General features: G+C 44.3%; 1 pseudogene; it reads right to left on the bottom strand.

Moving 5' to 3' along the window:
* Positions 1-4,094: 4,094 nt before the first annotated feature.
* LOC103225271 (ADP-ribosylation factor-like protein 8B) lies at positions 4,095-5,057 on the bottom strand (annotated as a pseudogene).
* Between the last annotated feature and the right edge of the window lie 20,377 nt (positions 5,058-25,434).

Below are 25,434 nucleotides of genomic sequence, written 5' to 3'. Positions count from 1 at the left end.
CACCCAGGAGGCGGAGGTTGCAGTGAATTGAGATCACAGAACTGCACTCCAGCCTGGGTGACAGAGGGAGACTCCATCTCAAATAAATAAATAAAAAAGAAAAATAAAGCAACAATGAGGTTTGCACCATTGTTGGTTTCTTCTTTTCACTTGAACACTTAGATAACATTGTAGGGTTATTCACTGGCCTAATTTCACTATTGTTATGTCTCAGGGAATAGGGAAGCTCCAGGAGTGGAGCAGTCAGAACACACACAACATTTATGGATGATGTTCACCATCTTACATGGGTGTGGTTTGTGGCACCCCAAAACAATCCCCGTAGTAACGACAAAGATCACTGATAGTAGATTACCATAACAGATATCATAATAATGAAAAAGTGTGAAATATTGCAAGAATTACCAAAATGTGACATAGAGACAGAGTGTTCACATTTACCAAGAGTGTTCACATACTCTTGGTAAAATGGTGCCAATAAACTTGCTGCAGGCATGATTTCCACTGAGGACCACACTCTGATATTTTTTCTCTCTTGCCTGAATTCCTATCTTAAGGAACCTGGGGAGTCACGGCCTACAAACAATAAAGTCTCTCAGATGAGTTTTATTTAACCCTATATAATGTGGTGTACTTTCCAACCTGATTCTGGCATAAGATCACATGATAGATAAAGGAAGAAATAAAAAATTTTACCCCAAAATGGTTTTTTGCCATATTTTGAAATGGTCCTGCAAAACCATCTTTTATGGGGGAAAATTTGCATCTGTAAAAAATCTCTGAGGCTGGGCGTGGTGGCTCACACCTGTAATCCCAGCACTTTGGGAGGCTGAGGCAGGCAAATTGCTTGAGCCCAGGAGTTGGAGACCAGCCTGGGCAACATAGGGAGACCCCGTCTCTACAAAAAATACAAAACAATTAGCTGGGCAAGGTGGTACACACCTGTAGTCCCAGCTACTCAGGAGGCTAAGGTGGGAAGATCACTTGAACCCAGGAGGTAGAGGCTGCAGTGAGCCATGATCACACCAATGCACTCCAGACTGGACAACAGAGCAAGATCCTATCCCTAAAAAGAGCAATGACAACAAAAAATACCTTGTTTATACAACCAGATCTTTCCCCTTCCAGGCCCTCCCAATCCTGAAGAGATTAACTGAGAGTCCAGCACCTTTAAAAATCTGATTAGGAAATATTTGCCATCCAGTGCCTCTAAGGGCAGCCACCTGTGAAACTTCATCTACATAATAAGAACCTTGGCCTCCACAACCCCTTATTCTAACTTAGACACTCCTTCCCATTGATTACAGGTTTTTAGATAATAATTCTTTCAACCAATTGTCAATCAGAAAATCTTTGAATTTACCTATGACCTATAAGCCCCCCACCACATGCCCCCTTCAAGTTGTCTCACCTTTCCCATCGAACCAATGTATATTGATGTCTTATGTCTCCCTAAAATGCATAAAACAAAGGTGTAACCCAACCATCTTCCATATGTGTTCTCAGGATCAGTTGAAGCTGTGCCTCAGGCCATGGTCACCAATGTTTGGCTTAGAATAAATCTCTTCAAATGTTTTACAATTGGGCTTTTTTTGGTCACATCACAAACCTTCGATTTGTTGTTGTTTTTGGACATTTTAAAAGTTTCTTTTTTTTTTTTTTGAGACGGAGCCTCGCTCTATCACCAGGCTGGAGTGCAGTGGCGCAATCTCGGCTCACTGCAAGCTCTGCCTCCCAGGTAGCAGGGACTGCAGGTGCCTGCCACCACACCTGACTGGTTTTTTGTATTTTTAGTAGAGACGGGGTTTCAGCATGTTAGCTAGGATGGTCTGGATCTCCTGACCTCGTGATCTGCCCGCCTCGGCCTCCCAAAGTGCTGGGATTACAGGTGTGAGCCACCGCGACCAGCCTAAAAAGTTTATTTCTATTTTAACTAGCCCAAACACCCAATTATTTGAGGGCTGAGCTGATTTCTGACACATGGTCTACAAACCCTCCTCTTGGAACCTTACTTCTCTCCCCTTCCAAAAAAGTCTGCACCTTCCATCATGATGCACTTTTTAAGTTACAATTGCCAATACAACCCTAAAAATGCAAGTTTATTGAATAAAGCTGAGAAGAGCAGTAAACAGACAAAAAATGCATCCACCTAAATAAAAAAAAAATTCACATAGTTCAGTAACTGTTAAAAGTTTTCACATGCAGAGGTTAATGCACAGGAAAATGTCGGGAATAGCATCCGGACGTCTTGAAATGCTGAAAGCAATGTACAGACACAAAAACACATTAAGATTTAGCTATGGGTCAATTAACAAACCTATGCAGTCCCCACGGAGTCACACATCCTAGTTTCGATTTCTCCTTTTAGGCACAAGCAAGTTGCCACACTCTTTGTAATGGCTCACATTGACCGTTAATGGTGTTGAACAATAGTAGCAAGTTTAAATATCCCTTCATTTACAGAACCATCCATCCCATCAGGGAAGTATGCAACATGCTTCAAAGAATAAGAAGAGAACTTTAAAAGCCCAGATTCTACTCGTAAAAAAATGAATAGAGAAAAGCAAGTAGTGTCTGTGCAACACAGTGCAGTATATTGTACAGAATATATTTAAGGCCATGGCAGTCTATAAATTAAAACTGGTATTCATTAAAAGAACTTACTGTTGACTACACTCTAAGTGCTCAACACAAGTGGAAACGCAGTCTACATAAGTGCTGCTTAAGAGAAGAATCAAAATCACACAGTATGAGCCAACACATAAGCAGGTGAACCATAGAGTTTTATCTACTACAGTGGCCTCTATGAATAATAATTTACAAATGAACCAGTATGAATATGTCCCTTTATGTATATGGAAGTCACTAAACTACAAAACACGTTCATTTGAAGTTTTCAGACATCTCTATCATAGAAGCAAAGGAACAGCATGAGTTCCTCAGTTCTCTGTGTGACTGATTACTAAACAACCTGTAGACGTTGAGCATGATTACATTAGATAAAGCAGGCAGGTCTAGAGTTGTCACAATCATCAAGATGTCTAATGGCACCAGTCAAAAGAGTGCCAAATTTTACATCAGTAAGAGAGAAAAATAATTTTTTTTATTTGTTTATAAGTATCTTTTGTGCTGAAAGTCAATGTTATGACTGGATATAAAAAGTCAGGAGTTAGAGTGTCATGCAGCAGCACTGATTTAATGACCGGAGATAGAACAAACATATGTTTGAATAAAGCCTGACATTCTTAACAGGTTTTATTACACTGGGTGGAAAGATCTAAATTCATGAAAGCTTTTCAAAAAATCTTCAATTCTCAACCCCTTAAAAAAGTATGCTGAACCAGGAAGAAAAAACGAAAGATAGAAATAATGATCTGGACAGATACAAAACAGCATGCTTTTAGTTTCTCCCATATCCTAACTGCCATCTGGCGAGAAAGAGTTCTCAAAAAGTAGAATATCTTTAATATTCATCGGAGAGAATCTCACCAGTGTAAAGAACCAATATTGATCTGCTGCCTCTGCTCACTGTCTGCAGACCATTTCGGATTCCTAAGATGTAATTATACATTTCACATGCATTTGTGAGATAAGATAAACATTATGTTTACCTAAATCCCTCATGAATTATTCAGGCTTAAAGATTTTCTAAATACTGTGTCTGGCACTAGAAACTTCATGCTGTATCAAGTCAGTGTCAGTATTAAGCTACTGGACTCTATAATGCAATATTACAGATAGATATTTTACTGAAAACCAATATAAAAATCTGGCCCAGAAAGATCACAACGGAAATATACAATTTTCTTGATTTAAGATGGTCAAAAGTGTGTGGGTTTTTGTTTTTCATTTTTTGTTTTTTAAAGCTCCACACATGGCTTAAGACAGTTATGTGTAAGAAACCTTTTTGTGTGTGCTGACTTTATCATGACAATTCCAGCTGATTCTTTATGAGGATTAGGGATACTCATATTCAGCAGTGCACATGAGAAATAAACTCTGAAAAAGGCAATTTCTTGGGTTTAGGAAGGACTGTATTCTGGGAATTACTTCAGAGGAACGGACAATAATTCGAGGATTATAGTCAAGAAGGACTGGAAGACTTCAGGAGATGCTTCAGCTTCTTCCGGCTTTTGAATGCTGAATAAGCCACTGAAGTGTGATATCTACATTATCCTTTTCTTTGCAAGAAATTGAGGCCAGGTGCAGTGGCTCACACCTGTAATCCCAGCAGTTTGGGAAACCGAGGCAAGTGGATCACTAGATCAAGAGATCAAGCCAACATGGTGAAACCCTGTCTCTACTAAAAATACAAAACTTAGCTGGGCGTGGTGGCGGGCGCCTGTAGTCCCAACTACTCTGGAGGCTGAGGCAAGACAATCGCTTGAACCCGGGAGGCGGAGGTTGTAGTGAGCAGAGATCGTGCCATTGCACTCCAGCTTGGTGACAGAACGAGACTCCGTCTCAAAACAAACAAACAAACAACAACAACAAAGAAATTGAATAGCGACAAACTTCTCCATCCTGAATAGCAGACAGATTCATTTTTTCAATTAGCTGTTTCTCATCCAAGGCATTAGGAAGATCTCCCTTGTTTCCAAGCACTTTGCACTGGAATTCCTTGCAACTGTGGTTTCTCTAGAAGATTATGTAGCTCATTTCGGGAAGCTTCTATCTTTTCACGATGTGCAGCATCTATCATGTAAACAATAGCATTGACTCCTCTGTAATACCGCTCCCACATGCTTCAAAATCGGGCTTGTTCTCCTATGTCCTAGATCTTTATTGTGACGTTACCTTGTTACTTTCCTCTTGTTGAAGCCCACTGTGGGTATCGTATCTTCACTGAATTGACCTGACGCGATGACATTGACAAAGGTGGTCTTGCCCGAGTACTGCAGCCCCAGGAGCATCAGCTCCATCTCCTCCTTCCAGAAGAGCGAACGGAACCAGTCCGGCAGGCGGGAGGCGAGTGCCAGCATGATGACGGCCGGCAGCGAGGACGGACGGGGGGACGCAGAGTGGCGGCGACGACCACTTCCACAGGAGCAGGCCTGGGCCCAGACCCCGCAACGGCTCCTCCGGGCCCCGGCGCGACATGGGCGGACACCAGGGGGCGGCAGCGGCCCCGATTTGTTAAAAAAATAAAATCTAGGAGCCGGGCCCGGTGGCTCACGCTTGTAACCCAGCACTTTGGGAGGCCGAGGTGGGCGGATCACCAGAGGTCACGAGTTCGAGACCAGCTTGGCCAATATGGCGAAATCCCGTCTCTACTAAAAATACAAAAATTAGCCGGGTGTGTGGTGCATGCCTGTAATCCTAGCTACTCTGGAGGCTGAGGCGGGAATCGCTGGTACCCAGGAGGCGGAGGTTGCAGTGAGCTGAGATTGTGCCATGGCACTCCAGCCTGGGTGACAGGGCGAGACTCCGTCTCAAAATAATAATAATAATAAATAAAATTTAAAAATTAAAAAAATAAAAATAAAATAAAATCTACAGGCTGAGCACGATGGCTCATGCCTGTAATCCCAGCACTCTGGGAGGCTGAGGCAGGAGGATTGATTCAGGCCAAGAGTTCAAGACAAGTCTAGGCAACAAAGAGAGACTGTCTCTACAAAAAAAAAAAAAATTAGCCAGGCGTAGTGGCATGCGCCTGTAGTCCCACCTACTGGGGGGGCTGAGCTGAGAGGATCACTTGAGCCCAGGAAGTGAAGGCTGCAGTGAGCTGTGTTTGCACCACTGCGCTCCTGCCTGGGTGACAGCGAGACCCTATGTTAAGCAAACAAACAAGCAAACTCTACAAAGTGCAATAAAGCAAAACGCAATAAAACAAGGTATGCCTGTATACAGAAGGATGTGTGTCAGTTATATGCAAATATTGCACTATTTTACATAAGGGATTTCAGCATCCACATATTTTGGAATTGTGGAGGCACTAGAATCAATCCCTGGTGGATATTGAGGGATGACTGTGTATTCATTCAAGCAACAAAAAGAAAGCCTCATGGCTGGAGTAAGAATCAGGGACAGTGACTGGGCAAGAGCCAAATCACTATGGGGCTCGGTAAGGAATTTGGATGTTCTTTTAGGCATAATAAGAAACTGGAAACTACCGAGAGGTTTTTATGTTTTGTTTTGAGACAAGGTCTCACTGTCACCCAGGCTGGAGTACAGTAGCACAATCACAGGCCACTGCAGCCTTCACCTCCTGGGCTCAAGTGATCCTCCCATCTCAGCCTCCTGAGTAGCTGGGATTACAAGCATGCACCACCACACCTGGCTAATTTTTGTATTTTTAGTAGAGACGGGGTTTCACCATGTTGGCCAGGCTGGTCTCGAACTCCTGGCCTCAAGTGACCTGCCTGCCTCGGCCTCCCAAAGTGCTGGGATTACAGGTGTGATCCACCATGCCCCACCATGGAAACTACCGAAAGGCTTTGTACAGAGAAACAACACAATATTTTTTACTTTTTTTTTTTTTCTGGAGACAGGTTCTGGCTCTTGCACCCAAGCTGGAGTGCAGTTGTGTGATCAAGGCTCACTGCAGCCTTATTCTCCAGGGCTCAAGCGATCCTTCCACCTTAGCCTCCCAAGTAGCTGGGACCACATGCATGTACCACTGTGGCCCGCCAATTTTTTCTTCTTTATGGAGATGGGGTCTCACTGTGTTGCCCAGGCTTACAATCTATGATTTTTTCAAGACAGGGTCTCACGCTGGGCTGGAGTGTAGTCCCATGACCAAAGCTCACTGTGGCTGGGCACAGTGGCTCATGCCTGTAATCCCAGCACTTTGGGAGGCCGAGGTGGGCGGATCATGAGGTCAGGAGATCGAGACCATCCTGACAAACATGGTGAAACGCTGTCTCTACTAAAAATACAAAAAATTAGCCGGGCATGGTGGCAGGTGCCTGTAGTCACAGCTACTCAGGAGACTGAGGCAGGAGAATGGCGTGAACCGGGGAGGTGGAGCTTGCACTGCACTCCAGCCTGGGCGACAGAGCGAGACTCCGTCTCAAAAACAAAACAAAACAAAAAAAAAGCTCACTGCAACCTGGAATTCCTTGGCACAAGCAATCCTCTCGCCTCAGCCTCTGGAACAGCTGGGGTAAGAGGCACAAGTCACTGTGCCTGGCTCAACAACACAATCTTATTACATTATTAAAAGATCACTCTAGCTCCTGTGCTAAGAATGGATTGCGTAGGGGGTAAGGGGAGAAGTGGAGAGAGTGTTGCAATGGTCCAGGCGAGAGAGAATGATGGCTACAACCAGAGCAGCAGTGGAGAGGGTGGTGGGGAGGAGTAGGAGTCTGGATTTATTTGGAAGGTTCCGTTTCCTGGTTTTAGTTCCTCATCAGACCTATCTACTTCCTGCCCCTGTGTTCATCCAAATTTCCCCCTTTTTCCTCCCTCTAAATGTCCTTTCTGCTCAGGCTAGTGTGTGGGAAGGATTCTGTTATTTGCAGCTACCCTATCCTGACTAGACACTTTGGCTTTCCAGACTAATCTAATTCACCACTCCCCATGACATGACCTGGTTTCATGCTCCCTGTGTTAAGCAGTGTTTTCTCTTGTGAGTAATACGCTCAGGAATTAACAAACCTCCTGTGGGTAAATTTCTTCAGGAGAATTTTCAAAGGAAGCAATCCAAGATTTATTTTATGATGTGGGAAAAATGCTTAAATCATACGTCACCTCCAGTTGTACCTACAACATCAGATAAGAGGTAGAGATAATAGTAAGAGGTGCTGGCCGGGCATGGTGGCTCACGCCTATAATCCCAGTGCTTTGGGGGGCCGAGGTAGGTGGTCACCTGAGGTCAGGAGTTCAAGACCAACATGGCCAACATGGCGAAACCCCGTCTCTACTAAAAATACAAAAATTAGCCAGATGTGGTGGTGGATGCCTATAATCTCAGCTACTCAGGAGGCTGAAGCAAGAGAATCTCTTGAACCCAGTGAGCTGAGATCCTGGCATTGCACTCCAGGCTGGGCTACAAGAACAAAACTCCATCGAAAAAAAAACAACAACAACAGTAAGAGGTGCTAAAATATATAGCCAATACTCAGGCCTTAAGGGATCCACTCCCCTCGGCCTCCCAAAGTGCTGAGATTACAGCAAAGTGCTTGGATCAGAGGCATGAGCCACCACACCCGGCCTCCATTAATCTCTCTCTCTCTCTCTCTCTCTCTCTTTCTTTCTTTCTTTCTCTTCCTTCCTTCCTCCCTTTCTCTTTCTTTCTTTCTCTTTCTTTCTTTCTTTCTTTCTTTCTTTCTTTCTTTCTTTCTTTCTTTCTTTCTTTCTTTCTTTCTTTCTTTCCTTCTTTCTTTTTCTTTCTTTCTCTTTCTTTCTTTCTTTCTTTCTTTCCTGAGATGGAGTTTCACTCTTGTTGCCCAGGCTGGAGTGCAATGGCACGATCTTGGCTCACTGCAACCTCTGCCTCTCGAGTTCAAGTGATTCTCCTGCCTCAGCCTCCCAAGTAAATGGGCTTACAAATGCCCGCCACCATGCCCAGCTAATTTTTGTATTTTTAGTAGAGACAGAGTTTCACCATGTTGGCTAGGCTGCTCTCAAACTCCTGACTCCAGGTAATCCACCCACCTCGGCCTCCCAAAGTGCTGGGATTACAGGCATGAGTCACCTTGCCTGACCTAATATTTCTTAAACATCTAGCATCTGCCAGAAGCTAGGGATACAACAATGACGGAGACAGATGTGTTCCCTGCCTCCATGGAGTTCATATTTTAGTAAGAAAGACAGACAGTAACAAGTAAAAATGCCAAAGAAGAAAAATGCGAAGCAATGCAAGTGATAATCTAATGAAGGAAAAAAGCAAGGAGTTGCTAAGATGGAAAAAATACTAATTATTTGGACGTTAAACACAATTAGCTTGAATTCACAGCCCCTGGAGAGTGAGAAACAGAGTCCCTCCAGTATTTCAGCATGTAGTTGAGGATGGAGAGCAATGAATCTCTGGCTTCTGGTCTACTCTGGCTCCAGTTCCCTTCTCTTGGATTCTTAACTCCCTGTCATCAACCAGATTCTTGGGATGAACAAGCAGGACATTGAGAGTCATGTAGTACCATGGTTCTGTACTCGAGCCCATTATCAGCACTTTTTTTTTCTGGCAGATCCTTTTTCACCATTCCTTTCCACCAGAGTGGGCTTCCTAGGGTTGATGGCATACTGAATCCTCCCTAAGCCAGCCACACCCTCTTGTGTAGAACTGCCCTGAGTATGGGGCAGAATAGAATAGGGGTTAAGAATCCCCACCCTGCCACTTACTATGTAACCAGAAGTAAGTGACTTAAGTCTTTCTATGCCCCAGTTTTCTAGTCTTTTTTTTTTTTTTTGAAATGGAGTCTTGCTCTTGTTGCCCAGGCTGGAGTGTAATGGCACGATCTTGGCTCACTGCAACCTCCACTTCCCAGGTTCAAGCAATTCTCTGCCTCAGCCTCCCAAATAGCTGGGATTACAGGCACCCACTACCACTCCTAGCTAATTTTTTTTTGTATTTTTAGTAGAGATGGGGTTTCACCATCTCGGCCAGGCTGGTCTTGAACTCCTGACCTCATGATCCATCCTCCTCAGCCTCCCAAAGTGCTGGGATTACAGGTGTGAGCCACCGTGCCTGGCCTTTCTAGTCTTAAAATGGTATTTTTAATATTCCTAACCTCATAGAGTTAATAGATGTAAAGCACTTAGAGTTGTGTCTGGCTTATAACTAAATGTTAGCAATCATTCTTATTTAGCACTTTTCCATGGCAGGCACTGCAATAGCTACCTTATGTACTATAACTCATTGAATCTTCTCAATGTCATGTAAGGCAAGTGGTATTACCCCATTTGCAGATTGGAACACTGAGGCGCAGAGTGGTCAAGGCATTGTTTTGCTCAAGTTTCCATAACCAAGAAGTAGCTGACCTGGGATTTAAACCTGGGAAGGTGACACTGAATATTCCCCTCTCCTTCCTCTACATTATTCTGCCTCCCCACGAGACGAGTTTCACACCTCCTTTCCCCAGCCTCTCTTGGTCTTGGGTGAATTCACCCTCCTTCCAACACATGTTTTGTCAGTAAAGTCCTTATAGGTCCTTTCAGGTCCATGAAGCTGATTGCTTTTAAATGGAGGCCCCTTAGGAGATGACCTCATCTCAATGTTCCCATCCTCTCATTTTATATATAGAGAGAAACTTAATCTCACCATCTTTTATAATTTGCTACAGAAATTAAAGTTTATCTTCTGAATTATGGAGTCATGATAAAACGTATCTTCCAAAGGACACAGAAATTGATCTGAAATTTCATCAAAAGTTTATCTCAAACGTTAAATCATGATAACTCTGGGCCACTTCCACATTCCAAATCTACAAGTGTCAGAGCTAAGGGAACTGAACAAGATATATAGAACTGTGTATCTCAGAAAAGAGAAGTACCAGAAGTTGACAGGAAGAGCAACATCCTCAATTTTCAAGATATTTACAAAGTTTGTGTGTGTTTTTCTCTTCCTAAGTTCCCTCTTCAAAGAAAATTATTCCTCCCCAGTTCCAATAAACTTTTGCTGACCAGCACAACCTGTCTACCTTTGCTATTAAAGGGACAAAAAGTAAGTCAGCTATATGGCACCTTTTATATTAGTAAAAACTAACAGTGCTGGCAAGGATATGACAAAACCAGTATTTACATAATTTGCTGCTGGTGTTGTCAGTGTCACAACCCTTTAAAAAGAACTTTGGCAATATATTTCACCAGGTGGTAGTTCCTTTCCCAGAACTTTATTATAATTAAATTATAATAAAGGGGAAACAAAGTCGCAAAAACCTGGAAATGACTTGCATGTCACAAGTGTTTCGAGCGTTTACTTTGTAGCAGGTTCTGTGTTATACACTCAACACAATCTCATTTAATCCTCAAAACAATTCTAGGAGGTATATGCTATTTTACTCCTTGTATTCTGAATGGGGAAACTGGGACTACAGGAAATAAAGTAATTTCCCATGGCTCAACAGCTGTAGGGCAAGGGAGGGTTTAAATCATTGAGGAACAATGAAGATACAGAATTCTTCTTCCTTCTACAGTAGTGTATGGAGAAGGGGCATGGACAGCCACTTCTCAAGCCTCTACAATGCGCTAGGTACTGTAGATTGGTTGTCTCATTAAAGCCTCCCATCTTCAAGATAGGGGATCAATAGACTCTTTGACAAGTGTGGAAACTGATACTAAGAGAGGGGAAGTGGTCAACTCCAAGTCAGACAACAAGTGATCACTGTCCCAGAATCCCAGCCCAGCAGGTCTGATTCTAGATTCCATGTTCCTTCCCCAGGCTATCTCTTTAAGAAAGACTCAAAATATAGTAACTGAAGTCAATTCAGGCATGGAGAATGTTGGGCTGGTGGAGGATGTTTGACCGCTGAGCCTAGAGGACACTGACCTAGCACCAGAGGCACTTTCTGGGAAATCAGACAGCCCTAGGTTTGGGATCTAAGGAGGAGTGGGAACTTGGTATAGCCTTAGCAGGTCTTTAACTGAGGTAGCCAAGAGGCAGGTAATATACAAAGTCTGAGGCTATGTTCTCCAGTCACAGCTGGAGAACTAAATAGGAAAACTGTGGCCGAATCGCAGTCAAGGACCATAGCAACATGGGAGAAGAAGAAGATGGCAGCATTGTGATTTGTGGGTTGCCAGTAGTACCCTCCAATACTCCATGGCCTTTTGCTTTTTTTTTTTTTAAAATGTAAGTTTAAGTTCTGGGGTACATGTGCAGGATGTGCAGGTTTGTTACACAGGTAAACGTGTGCCATGGTGGTTTGCTGCATAGATCAAGCCATCACCTAGGTATGAAGCACCCCATCCATTAGCTATTCTTCCTGGTACTCTCCCTCCCCACTCCATGGCCTTTTCTGTGTCCACAACTGCTTTCCCCACAGGAGAAAAGGGGCAAGGTCACAGACCATGACAATATCTGGTCCCTTTCTGGGGATCACTCCCCTGTCCACCAGACCAGAAGCAAATGGATACAGGAGGCAAAAGTCGTCCTGGGGCTGGGCGCGGTGGCCCACACCTATAATCCCAGCACTTTGGGAGGCCAAGGCGGGCAGATCATGAGGTCAGGAGTTCAAGACCAGCCTGACCAACATGGTGAAACCCTGTGTCTACTAAAAATACAAAAAAATATTAGCTGGGTGTGGTGGCGGTTGCCTGTAATCCCAGCTACTCAGGAGGCTGAGGCAGGAGAATTGCTTGAACCTGAGAGGCAAAGGTTGCAGTGAGCTGAGATTGCACCACTGTACTCCAGCCTGGGCGACAGAGTGAGACTCCATCTCAAAAAAAAAAAAAAAACGGTCCTGGAATCTCCCACCCCACCTAACCACACCCCACACCCTTGCTGGGCTTGGTCCGGGATATAAACTGGGTGGGCTGACAGGAGAGACTTCGAAGGAAGGGGCCGGAAAGGCTGAGGAAGCAGGCCCAGGGGAATAAAACTCCTCATCACGGACTTGTTCTCTGCCCTGGGATGTTAGCACATGAAACAAGAGGCTCCATCCACATCCCCAAGATTCTTGCTCTCTGTTCCCTTAAGCCCGTAACACACCTTTCCTTCCTTACTGTGTAGATCACAAGGACCAGGGAAGGGATTGCACAGCAGGGTATAAATGAGGAAAACTGGGCTCAGGCTTCTGTTCCACCCGCAAGGGCCACCATGCCCTAAGTCATGTTCCCAGCAACGAGAAAACCTAGAGTGCATCCAGGGGTGAGACCTTCCCGGGGAAAGGCACTCCAGATGGATGATTCACTCTCCTGAGTGCAGAATGAGGTGTCAAGGTATGTGGTTCTAAGAACCTTGTCAAACAGATCAGACTCACCTTGGAAAGATGGTGCCTCCACCCCAGAGGCACCATCTCCCACACTCAGCCCCAGCCCCAGCTCAGCCAAGGTGGGTGAAGATGACCAGATTCTGGGGAACAGAGGGCAAGAAGAATGAGAAGCATGAAAATACCCAGTACTGGCTGGGCGCCTTGGCTCATGCCTGTAATCCCAGAACTTTGGGAGGCCAAGGTGGGCAGATCACCTGAGGTCAGGAGTTCGAGACCAGCCTGGTCAACAAGGTGAAACTCCGTCTCTACTAAAAATACAAAAATTAGCCAGGCGTAGGTAGCAGATGCCTGTAATCCCAGCTACTTGGGAGGCTAAGGCAGGAGAATCACTTGAACCCAGGAGGCTGAGGTTGCAGTGAGCTGAGACTGAGCCACTGCACTCCAGCCTGGGTGACAAGAGTGAAACTCCATTTTAAAAAAAGGAAAGAAAATGCCCAGTGCCTACAGTGGTATCAAGAGCTGTACTCATCTCATGTAACCCTCCCTGCCCCTCTAAGAACTTGAGATTCTTCACTTTCACCATTTCACAGGTGAAGAAAGGTGAGTTCAGATTTTTTGAATTGGAACAAACAATTCTGTGAAGTGAGCTGTTTCCAAAACATGGGGGGAAAGGGGTGTTAATTTTTAAAATCAGAGAGTGTGACCTGGAATCCAGGGACATAGATAATAATAACAGATAATGTGACTGGGCTCGGTGGCTCATGGCTGTAATCCCAGCACTTTGGGAGGCCAAGGCAGGCGGATCATTTGAGGTCAGGAGTTCAAGACCATCCTGGCCAACATGGTGAAGCCCCATCTCTACTAAAAATACAAAAATTAGCCAGGCATGGTGGCGCATGCCTGTAATCCCAGCTACACGGGAGACTGAGGCAGGAAAATTGCTTGACCCCGAGAGGCAGAGGTTGCAGTGAGCCAAGATCGCACCACTGTACTCCAGCCTAGGTGACAGAGCCAGACTCCATCTCACAAAAAAACAAAAAAAGATAATGTTTACTTAGTAGTCACCATGTGTCGGGTACTGTTCTATGCCTTTTACTTAATCCTTAGGGCAACCCCATGCAGTAGATGATAATGTCACTCCCATTTTACAGATGAGAACCAGGTCACAGAGAAGTTCAATGACTCACCCAGGGTCACACAGCTACTAAGTGGCAAGGCCAGAATCTGAACCAAGGTAATCTGGAGCCAGAGACTGTGCCCGTAACCATTTCACCAGTGGCTACCTAGCTACATGTCTAGCTGTCTGGGCTTAAGGAATAACCTGGAATGGGGGTTTTATCCTTCTCTCTTGCTGCATATCAGCACTCTGTGGCAGCAAATGGTCATAGGTAGCTCCTGAGTTCCTATCTCCTCTATTTAAGACTGAACCTGGAATTCCAAATTCCCAGGAAAGGGACTCTGATGGGCCAATGCGAGTTAGAGCCATACCCCTAATCCAATCAGTCAGGCAGGGTTGAGGGAGACAGATTCACATCGTTATAGAAGCCCCATTGTATCAACCATGTGACGATGGCAGGGACGATTACCAGAAAGATGGGAAGGGTGCACTGAAAATTCACCGCAAAAGGTTTCCACTATGGGAAACTGAGGCTCAGGGAGGTTAGACAATTTGCTCAAGATCACCCAGAGTAAATGAAGCCCAGATTCTAACTCATTTTGTTTTTTTCCTCCAAATCTAGGTCCTTTCCTCTATACCACACAGCCTCCCCACAAAAAGGGAGCTACCTTGCTTAGATGCCTAAGGTAAGTTCACAAGTTAATTTTCATTTAACCAGTGTTCATTAAGTACCTGTTATGTATCAGGCACTGTTCTAGGCACTGAGGTTACATAATGAACAAAACTGAAAAAATCTTGTCTGAAATAAAGGCAAGGTAAAAAAAAAAAAAAAAATTGCCGGCAGAGAATGAAGGCCCCAGCTCTCATGGAGCTGACATTCTACTGAATCCCTTGAGTGAGGACAGAGGCTGTCCTCAAGAACTGCTCCTTCAGCTGGGTCCCAGGTGGTGTGAAACATGGAAAGAACTTGGGTTTTGATGTCTGTTGTAGACACTGGCTCCTTTTATTGGCACGAACTATTCCCTTGTAGATTGCGCAAGTGGCACCAATTCTTCACCTTTCTCTATATCCACACCCTTTGTCACAAAACTTCACCATGCTCCATCACGCTGATCCTGGGCTTAGTCATGTGACTTGCAGTGGCTCATGCCTGTAATCCCAACACTTTAGAAGGCTGAGGTGGGAGAATCATTTCAGCCCAGGAATTCAAGATCAACCTGAGCAACAAAGTGAGACCCAGTCTCTACATATAATAAAGTTAAAAAAACAATTAGCTGAGCATGGTGGTGTATGCCTGTAATCCTAGGTACTTGGGAGGCTTAGCCAGGGGTGATAGCAGTGGGCTAAGGGAGGTCCCCAAATGTCAGTGGGACCTCAACCCCGGCCAGTGTCCAGGTTCTTGACCCCATCACAAGAAGGAATTCAAAGATGAGTCAAAAAACAGTGTAAGTAGGCTGGGTGTGGTGGCTCACTCCTGTAATCCCAGCACTTTGGGAGGCTGAGGCGGGCGGATCACTTGAGGCCAGGAGTTCAAGACCAGCCTGGTCCAGATGGCAAAACCCTGTCTCTACTAAAAATACAAAAATTAACTGGGTGTGGTGGTGCACACCTGTGGTCCCAGCTACTCAGGAGGCTGAGGTGGGAGAATTGCTTGAACCCAGAAGGTGGAAATTGCAGTGAGCCAAGATAGCCCCACTGCCCTTCAGCCTGGGCAACAGAGGGAGACCTTATGTTTTTTTTAAAAAAAAAAAAACAGTGAAAGTAGGGTGATTTATTGTAAAGCGAAAAGTACACACTGAAGAGAGGGGAGTATGGGTGGACTCAAGAGAAAGTGTCACACAGTGGAGTTTGAGGTTTCTACTTTTATGGGTTTCTTAACCAAAAGGTTGAATATTCATTAAGATTCCTGGAAAAAGGTGAAGACTTCTTGGAACTGTGGTGCCACTCATTTTTACACCAAATATGGGTGTTCTCAGAACTGTCGCAGCGCTGGTGGGTGTGTAATTTGTATGTTAATAAGTGTATAATGAGGTCCTGGGAGAAACCTAGGTCAAATCCAGTTTCACATTGGCTTTTCAGGGTCTTATCCCTTAGCTTCTGCAGCTATTTCAACGGTTTCCTTTTGCCAGTCATGTGAAACTGCTGCCTGGAATTTTATATTCTCCTGTGACCACCTTGTATTATTCCTGTCTCAGAAGGATTGCTTGAGCCTGGGAGGTCAAGGCTGCAGTGAGCTGTAATCACACCACTGTACTCCTGTCTGGGCGACAGAGTAAGCAAGATCCTGTCTCAAAAAGAAAAAAAAGGCATGCAATTCATATAGCATTTTTACTTAGCAGCCTCCACCTAGTGAAACCATCTTTGCAAAAATTATAACAGTGAAAGTGATCTGATCTAACCAACCCCCACATCTTGCCTTTAACCTCCAAACTGCCCTTGGTCATTCCTGAACTTGGGCCAAGCTGACTTGGGGAGAAATGTAGTTTATAGCTTAAATGATAATAGCCCTTCTCCCAAACAAAATCACCTTGGTAAAACGAATGAAAGACCACCAGGTTAGGCAGATGAGAGAAGCCTGAATTCTGCTAAGAAGCAGGCATAAATGATTACCAGCCATTACTCCAGAGGTCACAAGATGTGCAACTTCCTCAATTACTCCTGCAGATAACATCATTATTGTGGAACCTAAGATTGGCCTTTTGAGTCGTCTTTTCAGGCCTTTGCGTTTTTTTCTCTTCTTCTCCTTCTTCTTCTTTTTGTTGTTGTTGTTGTTGTTGTTGAAACAGGGTCTTTCTCTGTTGTCCAGGCTGGAGTGCAGTGGCACGATCATGGTTCACAGCAGCCTCAACCTCCTGGGCTCAAAGGATCCTCCTGCTTTAGCCTCCCCAGCTGGGACTATAGGCATGCACCACTACACTCCACTAATTTTTTTTAATTTTTAGTAGAGATAAGGTCTCACTATGTTGCCCAGGTATGTCTTGAAGTTCTGAGCCCAAGCGATCCTCCCACCTTGGCCTCCCAAAGTGCTGGGATTCCAGGCATGAGCCGCTGCACCCAGCCGGCTTTCGCATTCCTGCTGACCCAATGGCCCCACTGGACCCACCAACTGGACTTTGGCCCCCACCCAGAAGCAGACTCAGCACACTAGGACCATTGTCCACACTTCTGCCAAAGATTATCTTTGAAAAACCTTAGCCTCCAAATTTTCAAGGATACTGCTTTGAGTAATGATAAAACTCTGGTGTCCTGTTTCGCCAGTTCTACATGCGTAAAACTCTTCCTCTATTGCAGTTCCCCTATCTTGATAAATCAGCTCTATCTGGGCAGTGGGCAAGAAGAAACCACTGGGCAGTTAAACTAGCTACCTCCATTTAACCCAAAACAAAGGGCCTCCATCCCCTGTACCGTCTGTGTTCCAAGGGATGGGCCGGGGGTTTAGATGCCCTTGACAAATAATGAGTCAATCTCTGGGTTGGCCACTCTCAGATTCCTCTTGGATCATAGGGTAATTCTCAGGATATGCTTACGTTATTATGACTGTCAGGTGCGTCTGCCATACCACCCTTCTCATGCCTCTGCCATCACCCATGAGAAAATGCCAGACTCTCCTACTGAAGGAACAGATCCAGATGCCCTAGTCTTCCCAGCCAAGGTCAGACTAAATCAACAGCCAGCCAACCTCCAGATATGTAGCATGTCCAAAACAGATCAGCAGAGCTGCCTAGTTGATCACCAGATGTATGAGTGATGAACATTTAAATGCTTATTGTTGCATGCTTCCAAAGTATGTGATTATTTGCTATTTACCCCTGTTGTGGAAATATATAACTGAAATAATCTCCTCTATCCCAACAATGTATTAATTTCCTTTGTGGCCTTGATTGAAAAGTAACCCCAGATGACCCATTTCATTAAAGAATCCATGGAGGACAGGGCCAGAGTTGATTCCATCAGACACCCTCTCCTGAGAATTTGAATTTTGAAACAGTGGGGGCAGGATAGGAGATCTTGTTGGAAGTCATTCATCATGGTGGCAGTGGCAGTACTCAGGTGAAAATGTGCCTGCAACCTGATCCTAGGCCTTCCAACTCTCCTTTGGTTCCTGTGTGTCCCCAGGCTTGCTTCTCCAGCTACCTACGACTTATTTGAGCCCCACCAACATCCTTCCAATAAATTCTATTTTGCTAAAAATAGGCAGAGGCAATGTCTGTTGCTTGCAACCAAGTATCCTAACTGCTACTCCACCATATAGACCATATAGAGCCTAATTCAAGTCCCAGGCCTGCTATTACACTTAGCAACTGATCATTGTCCAGGAATTGTACCCCACCATCATCATGGGCCCAGGTTCCTTGTATCACTTGTTCTACCATTGTGGTCCATAGCTTTCACCCTCAAAATCACTTCGAGGCATAAGATGGCTGCAGGAACACCAAATTCCAGGCAAGGAAAAAAAAAGGAGGGAAGAACAGAAGGGGATTATAGCTGAGTAAGCTTCTTCGAAGCACTATTTCCAAATGAACTATCAACTCTTTCACTTTTAGGAGACCAGAATATTCTACCTCCCCACCTCCAAATATGCCTCTTTTGCATAAGGACTGTTTTGAGCTGAAGGTAATGGAGAAGAAACAGATACAACAAAAGGTCTCTACCCTCTCCCATTAGCCTAAAAGCAGGACATAAGTTTAAAAAGGCAAAGGTGTCCTTCCTCCCCTCCCAAACACGAGAAACAGAGGTTGATCTCTGAAGACAACTTTAGACCCTCATTTGCTGGAAGAAGACACCAAAGGAATCTATGTGACAAACTACTAACTAGCCTTTACGTACTATTTATTTGCCTTCCCCAAATTTGCTGCCCCAGGAGACTCAAAAGTCCTTTTCTGGCCAGGCACGGTGGCTCATACCTGTAATCCCAGTACTTTGGGAGACCAAGGTAGGTGGATCACGTGAGGTCAGGACTTCCAGAGCAGCCTGGCCAACATGGCAAAACCTCGTCTCTACTAAAAATACAAAAAATTAGCCAGGCTTGGTGGCAGATGCCTGTAATCCCAGCTCCTCAGGAAGCTGAGGCAGGAGAATCACTTGAACTCGGGAGGCATAGGTTGCAGTGAACCAAGATCACGCCACTGCACTCCAGCCTGGGCAACAAGAGCGAAACTCCGTCTCAAAAAAAAAAAAAGTCCTTTTCCTTTGCTTTGTCACTTTTCCACAACTTTACTGTTCTTTGTTGAAAATTCTCCATAAGCCTGAATTCAAAGCCACCTCTTTGAGACTTACTCAACCCCTGGGTATCTCTCTTGTAAACATGAGGTATACATGTTAATACATTTCTGTTTGTTTTTCTTGTCTTCTGTTACCAGGATGTGTCCTAGCTAAGAACTATGAAGGGTAAAGAGGAAGTTCTTTTTTCTCCCCTACAATTTACATCTCATTGACCATAACTTAGTCACAGGGCTACACCTAGCTATAAGGAATGTAGTCTTTTGGCTAGGTGCATTGCTAGCACCTAGATTAAAAACAGGGATTCTTCTACTTAGGAAGAGAGAGACAACAGATATTAGGCAACACGCATTCTTGCTGCAGTTAATTGCTCATGTTCAATGGTATGTATAATAATCCTTGACAGATTATAAAATGATTTCCTCTCCATTACCTTCCCAAGCTGGGCGGTGGCTTGTGCCTGTAAATCCCAGCTACCCAGGAGGCTGAGGCAGGAGGATCACTTGAGGCCAGGAGTTTGAGTCCATTACCTCCCCAGAGCCTCCTAACATATCCGTGCAGTAGTTGCCCTTATCTTCATTTTTACAACTGGGGAAACTGAGGTTCAGAGATAGACAATCAGTTACCTAAGGCCAAACAACTAGTGACGTCAGAACTAGGAGACAAATCCGGCTCTAACTCCAAGGTCCGTGGTCTTCCCCGTTGCCCCTCTTGCCCTCCTGAACTTATTTTGGCTGCTGCTGGAGTTAAAGGTCATTTGTTGTGAAACATCCTTAATGTTAGGAGCCATTAACAGGCCACACATAAGACCAAGTGTAAACAAATGGACTACGGAGAGCTGCCGTCTTCTCTTTCCTTTCTAGTCCTCCTCTCTCTCCCCAGTGCCCACAGAATACACGAATGTATGTGAAGTTACTTCTGGATTGCTGCCCTCTCTGGCCAACCCGTAGCCTGGCGCAACATTTGTGCCAACTGGGCCGATAGGAGAGGGGCATCAGCAGTTACCTAAGGAAAGGCAGGCTCTCTGGGATTCAAGAACAGCGATCCATCCCAAGTGTCAAATTATCCACATCTTAGAAGAGCGAAGAGAAGGGAATTGACATTTATTATACCCATTTTACATATAAAGAAACTGAGATAAATGCCCAGGATCACATAACCAGCAAGTGTCAGGCCTGAGATTCAAACTATAATAGCCCTGATTTGTAGTTTTTGCTAATTCCTATGGTGTAAATACTACCACCATGGCTGATTTCAGGTCACCAACATGACATCTCTGAACACAGAGTTGGGAAGAGTTGCTCACGATGGACTCTCACAAGCCTGGTGAGCATGAAACAGCAAATACAACACTCTTGCATATTTAACACATCTGCTACTTGCTAGAGTGTGAGTGCAGGGACCTTGTCTTTTTTTGACTTGTCCCCAAAGCATATGGTGGATCTTTTGTGGAATGAAAGGATATCACATATATAGAATTGTATTGACTAAGCTCTTTCACACTTAGTAATTCAAGCAGAGTTTGATGCCTCAATGGCAGGAAACATCACCTTGAACATGAGAACCCACTGTGAGAAAGATTCCTTTGGGAGCCTGAATCTCCCCCAGCTCAGCCTGCTTCTTCTCATCCCGTAACAGCCCAGCGGGTTCACCTTGCCCGCTGCCTACACAGATCCTATTTCTCAAGACAGGAGAATTCCAACGGAGAAAGAAGAATTCACACAGAGCCAAGTGTGCGGGAGACCAGAGTTTTATTATTACTCGTATCAGTCTCCCCGATCATTTGGGGACGAGAGTTTTCAAGGATAATTTAGTGAATTGGGGAAGGCCAGTTTACTGAGAGTGCTGATTGGTGAGGTCAGAGATGAAATCACGGGAAGGTGAAGCTGTCCTCTTGCTCTGAGTCAGTTCCTGGGTGGGGGCCACAGATCAGATGAGCCAGTTTACAGATGTGGGTGGTGCCAGCTGATCCACCAAGTGCAGGGTCTGCAAAATATCTTAAGCACTGATCTCAGGAACAGTTTAGGGAAGGTCAGAATCTTGTAGCCTACAGTCGCATGACTCCTAAACCCTAATTTCTAATCTTGTGGCTAATTTGTTAGTCCTACAAAGGCAGTCTAGTCTCCAGGCAAGAAGGAGGTTTGTTTTGGGAAAGGGCTGGTATTGTCTTTGTTTTAAACTATAAACTAAGTTCCTCCCAAAGTTAGTTCAGCCTAGGCCCAGGAAAGAACAAGGACAGCTTAAAGATTAGAAGCAAGAGAGAGTCGGTGAGGTAAGATCTCTCTCACTGTCTCAGTCATCATTTTGCACAGGCAGTTTCAATCCCCTCTTCTCTTTTTGTAAGTTGTTTTTTTTTTTTAATTGAGGTAACATATAATGTACCATTTTAACCATTAAGTATACAGCTCAGCACATTAAGAAATATTCATATTGTTGTGCAACCGTCACCGCCATACATTTCCAGAACTTTGACCTTTCCAAATTGAAACTCTGGACCCATTAAACACTAACTCTCCATTTCCCCCTTCTCTCCATGGCAATCACCGTTCTACTTTTTGTCTCTACAAATTTGATTACTCCGGGTACCGTATATAAGTGGAATCATACAATATTTGTCCTTCTGTATCTGGCTTATATTATTTAACATAATGTCTTCAAAGTTCTTCCATCTTTGTAGCATATGTCAGAATTTCTTTCCTTTTTAAAACGAATTAATTTTTGTTGTTGTTGTTTTGTTTTTTTGTTTGTTAGAGTCGTGCTCTGTCGCCCAGGCTGAAATGCAGTGGCGTGATCTTGGCTCATTGCAACCTCTGCCTCCTGGATTCAAACGATTCTCCTGCCTCAGCCTCCCAAGTAGCTGAGATTACAGTCACACGTCAGCATGCCCAGCTAATTTTTTTGTATTTTTGGTAGAGATGGGGTATCTCCATGTTGGCCAGGCTGGTCTCAAACTCCTGACCTCAACTGATCCGCCTACCTTGGCCTTCCAAAATGCTGGAATTACAGGCATGAGCCACAGCTCCTTGCCAATTTTTTTTTTTTTTTTTTTTTTTTTTGACACAGGGTCTTGCTCTGTCACCCAGGCTGGAGTGCAGTGGCACAATCACAGCTCACTGCAGCCTGGATCTCCTGAGTTCAAGTGATCCTCCTGCCTCAGCCTCCTTGAGTAACTGGGACTACAGGCGCATGCCACTGTACCCAGCTAATTTTTTTTTTTAAGTAGAGATGAGGTCTTGCTATTTTGCCCAGGCTGATCTCAGACTCCTAGTCTCAAACGATCCTCCTGCCTTGGCCTCCCAAAGTGCTGGGATTACAGTCATGAGCCACCACTCATGGCCTGAATAATGTTTAATTGCATGTCAATGTCATATTTTGTTTATCCATTCATTCCTCAGTGTACATTTGCGTCACTCCCACCTTTTGGGTATTGTGAATAATGTTACTACGAATATCTGCTTGAGTTCCTGTTTTCAATACTTTGGGGTTTATACTCAGAAGTGAATCACTACATCAAATTAACTGGGTGTGGCAGTATACACTGTAATCCCAGCTACTGTAATCCCAGCTACTGGGGAGGCTGAGGTGGGAGGATCCCCTGAGCCCAGAACTTTGAGGCTGCAGTGAACCGTGATGGTGCCTCTGTACTCTAGCTTGGGTGACAGAGTGAGACTCTTGTCAAAAAAAAAAAAAAAAACAGGAATTACTAGATTAAATGATGATTTTTTTTTTTTTTTTTTTTTTTTTTTTTTTTTTTTTTTTTTTTTTTTGAGATAGGGTCTCACTCTGTTGCTCAGGCTGAAGTGCAGTGGTGTAATCATGGCTCACTGCAGCCTAGACCTCCCAGGCTCAAGCAGTGCATCTGCCTTGGCCTCCTGAGTAGCTGGGACTACAGATATGCACCACAACACCCAGCTTTTTTTCTTTAAATAGAGATAGGGTCTCTTTATGTTGCCCAAGCTGGTTTCGAAGTCCTGGGCTCAAGTAATACTCCTGCTTCAGCCTCCCAAAGTGTTAGGATTACAGGCATAAGCCACTGCACCCAGCCCATATAATGATTCTAGGTTTAATTTTTTGAGGAACTGACATTATTTTCTACAGCAGTTAACCATTTTACATTCTCACTAGCAAAGTGAGGATGCACAGTTTCCAATTTTTTGTTTTGTTTTGTTTTTTGTTTTTTAAGAAAGCGTCTCACTGTGTCGCCCAGGCTGAAGTGCAATGGTGTGATCTCGGCTCACGGCAGCCTCTATCTCCTGGATTCAAGCAATTCTCCTGCCTCAGCCTCCTGAGTAGCTGGGACTACAGGCGCCTGCCACCACACCCAGCTAATTTTTTGCATTTTTAGTAGAGACGGGGTTTTCACCGTGTTAGCCAGGATGGTCTCAATCTCCTGACCTCATAATCTGCCCGTCTCAGCCTCCCAAAGTGCTGGGATTACAAGCATGAGCCACTGTGCCCGGCCCACAGTTTCCAATTTTTAAACATCATTGCCAACACTTGTTTTGGGTTTTTATCTCATAGTGATTTTGATTTGCTTTTCTCTACAGATTAGTCGTATTGAGCATCTTTTCAAGTGTTCACTGGTCATTTGTAGGTCTTCTTTGGAGAAATGTATATTCAATTACTTGGCCCATTTTTACATTAAGTTGTTTGGTTTTCGTTGTGGAGTTATATATTCTAGGTGTCAATCTTGTGTTAGATATATGATTTGCAAACATTTTCTTTCACTCCGTGGGTTGCATTTTCACTCTGTTGATGGTGTCCTTTGATGCCCCATCCTCCTTTTTGGGGAACTAACTCATCCTTTTCATTCCAGAGGCCAAAATTCCCTGATTCATGTATGTGGCAATTCTGGCTTCTTAAAAAACTCTCAGTGTGTTTTAGAATGGTCTGGGAAGTCAAATACAAGGAAAGCCTGATTAGTCTCACTGTGTTCCTCTCTGCTATGGTTTCAAGTTTCTAAGGAAAATACAGAGTTACACAACATGAACTTGGTGAAAAGGGGCAGGGGAATGGAATTATGGGCTGGAGTGAAAAGAGAGGTTATGGGCCAGGCACAGTGGCTCACACCTGTAATCCCAGCACTTTGGGAGGCCGAGGCAGGCAGATCATGAGGTCAAGAGATCGAGACCATCCTGGTCAACATGGTGAAGTTCCGTCTCTACTAAAAATACAAAAATTGCTGGGTGTGGTGGCGTGTGCCTGTAGTCCCAGCTACTCAGGAGGCTGAAGCAGAAGAATCGTTTGAACCCGGGAGGCAGAAGTTGCAGTGAGCCGAGATCACACCACTACACTCCAGCCTGGCGACAGAGTGAAACTCTGTCAAAAAAAAAAAAAAAGAAGAAGAAGAAAGGGAGGGAGGGAGGGAGGAAGGAAGGAAGGAAGGCAGGAAGGAAGGAAGGAGAAAGAAAGAAAGAAAGAAAAAAAGAGAAAGAAAGAAAGAAAGAAAGAAAGAAAGAAAGAAAGAAAGAAAGAAAGAAAGAAGGGAAGAAAGAAAGGAAGGAAGGAAGGAAGGAAGGAAGGAAGGAAGGAAGGAAGGAAGGAAGGAAGGAAGGGAAAGAAAGAGGAAAGAAAAAAGAAAGAAGGAAAGAAAGAAAGAGAAAGAAAGAGGAAAGAAAGAAAGGAAGAAAGGAAGAGAAAGAAAGAAAGAAAGAAAGAAAGAAAGAAAGAAAGAAAGAAAGAAAGAAAGAAAGAAAGAAAGAAAGAAAGAAAGAAAGAAAGAAAGAGAAAGAAAGAGAAAGAAAGAAAGAAAGAAAAAGAAAGAAAGAAAAGGGAGGTTATGTGTGCAGAAAGACACACTCCGTCAGGACAGGACATAACACTTTTTTTTGAGACAGAATCTTACTCTGTTGCCCAAGCTGGAATGCAGTGGTGTGATCACAGCTCACTGCAGCCTCCACCTCCTAGGCTCAAGCAATTCTCTCACCTCAGCCTCCCGAGTAGCTGGGACTACAGGTGTGTGCCATCACGCCCAGCTAGGTTTGGTACTTTTTTGTAGAGACAGAGTCTCCCTGTGTTGCCCAGGCTGGTCTCAAACTCCTGGGCTTAAGCGATCCTCCCACTTTGGCTTCCCAATGTGCTGGGATTACATGCATGAGCCACCGTGCCCAGCCAGGACATAATATTTACTAAGTTCATTTCATGGAAAGCACTGTTCTAACCACCAATTCTAAATCCTCAAAACCATCCTATTATGTTGTCAGTATTATTATTCCCATTTTACAGATGAAGAAAATGGCCCAGAGAGGTTAAGTCTGCCTAAAAATCACAGACTAGGAAGTGGCA

The sequence above is a fragment of the Chlorocebus sabaeus genome, chromosome 20, assembly GCF_047675955.1.
Source record: "Chlorocebus sabaeus isolate Y175 chromosome 20, mChlSab1.0.hap1, whole genome shotgun sequence".
Classification (NCBI taxonomy): Eukaryota; Metazoa; Chordata; class Mammalia; order Primates; family Cercopithecidae; genus Chlorocebus; species Chlorocebus sabaeus.
The sequence above is the reverse complement of the archived record's forward strand: the minus strand, read 5'-3'. Positions and strand labels throughout refer to the sequence as shown.